Below are 3,160 nucleotides of genomic sequence, written 5' to 3'. Positions count from 1 at the left end.
TTATTTATTTCAATCATAGGATTTCCAAACTCTGCCACTTGACTATCAATATTAAGTAATATTGTTTCTAAACTTTTAATATGTGTATTATTTCTTTGTATTCCTATTTCGGGTTTCCAAAATATCTAAGAAAGTTGCTGAACATATGAGTTTAACAGAAAAACTCTGTAGATCTGTAGTCAATCAAAGTGGGGCAAGTCGTAGCCTAATGGTTAGAGAGTCTGACTCGTAATCCTAAGGTTGTGGGTTTGAGTCTCGGGCCGGCCACGACTGAGGTGCCCTTGAGCAAGGCACCGAACCCCCAACTGCTCCCTGGGCGCCGCAGCATAAATGGCTGCCCACTGCTCTGGGTGTGTGTTCACGGTGTGTGTGTGTGTTCACTGCTGTGTGTGTGCACTTTGGATGGGTTAAATGCAGAGGACGAATTCTGAGTATGGGTCACCATACTTAGCTGTATGTCAAGGCACCGAACCCCCAACTGCTCCCCGGGCACCGCAGCATAAATGGCTGCCCACTGCTCCAGGTGTGTGTTCACTGCACTTTGGATGGGTCAAATGCAGAGAACGAATTCTGAGTATGGTTCACCATACTTAGCCGTATGTCACGTCACTTTGTTTAAAGTCAACTGTATCTGTTATTAATTTAATTAAAGACTGTGATAACATTCTTCACTTCAAGCCCTCAGTGATTTTGCATTAGCAGTGAGTGAATTTTGTGAACCAAATACACTGAAAAATCACCACTAACACTTTGCTGTTGTTGATACTGAAGAAAAATGCCCGATGCAACAACCACTGTATTCGACTTCACGTTCGATTTTATGTTCGAATAACAACGCCAGCAGAGACAGGTAGTTGACAGGCAGAGTCCCAGCAGAGTTAGCACTAAGCGGCCTAACAAGCCACTTTAAGTCCATGGGTTTCTACAGACTCATTCCTGAGCTTAGCAGCAGCAGCTTTGATTCTAACAATAATTGGGGTCTTGTTTCTGTCAAAGTGCTGCCAGTAACAGGAGGCAAGTTTAATACAGGCAATTCCTCAGGTGCGTCTGTTTCTTTCGCAGATATTTCATGTAGGAAGAGTTCAGTAATTAGATGCCATTGGCACTTTAGCCAGGCTGTGGGCTTAAATGGTTATACTGGGTGCCCTTATCAATCATTGGACCAAAACTTGAGAAAGGAGAACAGGTCAATTTTTACACTTTCACTGTTAGGTCTGGAAATCTATTTGAGTGCACTAAACTACACAAGACATTTCATCATTTATATACTAAAAAAAACTTTATCAGTACTTTATTGAAAGCAGAGATGCAGTACCATACTAACATAATGTGTTTAATGTAAGTAATTAAAATATGACTACAGTGAATGCTGTTTGTTAGAAGGGTTATAATTTCAATAAAGTACAGTTTGACCAAACATAGACCAGATAGGTGTTTAAACAAGATATTCAGGTGTATTTCAATATAGACTTCCCTCACTCAGAAGTGAGGGACAAGATTTCAAGTGATATAAATGACATGAATATGGGAGGACAAATAATAAAGCTACATTTTAGCAATGCATTGAAATTAAATTTATGTATAGCTATAGCACATCTTATATATAACTTATCGTCAGTTCTGTGAAATGGATCTTTGAAATGTATACATATAGATATTAGCCAATGTATACATATAGATATTATCCAAAATGTCTCTGTGAAATTAAATATGATTACATGGCCATATTACATTGTGTAATTTTCATAAAATTTCATAAAAACTGTCCACAGTATGCAACATTTGCTAACATGTCAAATCACTGTTTGAAATTTTCTTCAAATGATGGTGTTTTCTTAGGATATATAGTTTTGCAGTACCAAATTTCTCTCTAAGACTGAGGGAAAAACGAAATTTAAAAATTACGTCTATGACTAAATAGTCTACATTAATGCAATACAATACACTAAAACTTTCTATCTTTAAAAAGCTTAGAGATATTAATGACAAGGCACAAATGCACTACACATAATGTTTCCATCACCGCTACACACAAAATACACTTTTCACAGCACTTTAATGCTTTTGAACCTTAAAGGGATTCACAATCTTTTGCATCTGTGGTTTCCTCAATAAAGAAATGCCACAAATCACTATATGGCTTTTGGGCCTTGCAGTTGTTGCCTGCATTATGAGATGCTTAAGTTCAATGAGTTCATATAGAGTCTGAATCTCTTCTGAAATTAACAGATTCTTTTTTGGTTTTTCATCAAAACTTCGGTAAAAGAATGTGTTTCACTTTCTGCACGTAATATTTCTACCTCAGGAAGAATTCAAATGTATTTGAGCTGGGTTTTTTTTTAAAACATGGTCAAAAATGTTAAAAAAAAAGATAATTGGCAAAAATAAATAAATAAATAAATAAATAAATAAATAAATAAATAAATAAATAATAATAATAATAATAATAATAATAATAATAATAATAATAATAATAATAATAATAATAATAATAATAATAATAATAATAATAATTTGGTACTGTCTTAATGTCAACTAAAGATTTGATCGAATAACCGAGCTGAAACCTGGGTAATAGGTTTGTAAATAGTACTTGTTTTGAATTGAGATATTGCTCATTAAATTATTTATGCAGCAAAGAAAACAGACAGAAATCCATATACATAGAGATTCAAAAATCATTTGCTTGTTAATTATCATTATCTACCGTTAGAAAATGCCGTTAGTAATATGTCTTTTAGGATTTGTGCATTACGATGCATCCTCATGTTGTAAAGACTATTGTAACAGAACTGTGTAATATCTTGTGTAACATCCTGTACATCACAATATATGAAATGAGGATAAAATTTTGGGAACAGATGACATTCATTTCATATAGTTCATTCAGTAAAGTGGGACAGATTAAACTCATTGTTTTACAACTGGATTTAAACATTTTTATTGTTTGATAATAATTGATAACTTTTTAATAATTGCAAAAAAATGAATGAAAAATATTATTAAACCTCATTTAAGTACAATTTGGACTGTAGTAACCTGTGTGGTAAGTCAAGACCTTGTTTCTAATACCACCAGCAAACCAGTTCATTGTACAAAGATGGATGAGGTATTTTGCCCTTTGACTATTACAAAAACAATGCTGGACCCAGTGCTGATA

This window comes from Tachysurus fulvidraco, chromosome 9 (genome assembly GCF_022655615.1).
Source record: "Tachysurus fulvidraco isolate hzauxx_2018 chromosome 9, HZAU_PFXX_2.0, whole genome shotgun sequence".
In the NCBI taxonomy this organism is placed as follows: domain Eukaryota; kingdom Metazoa; phylum Chordata; class Actinopteri; order Siluriformes; family Bagridae; genus Tachysurus; species Tachysurus fulvidraco.
This window is presented reverse-complemented; position numbering follows the sequence as displayed.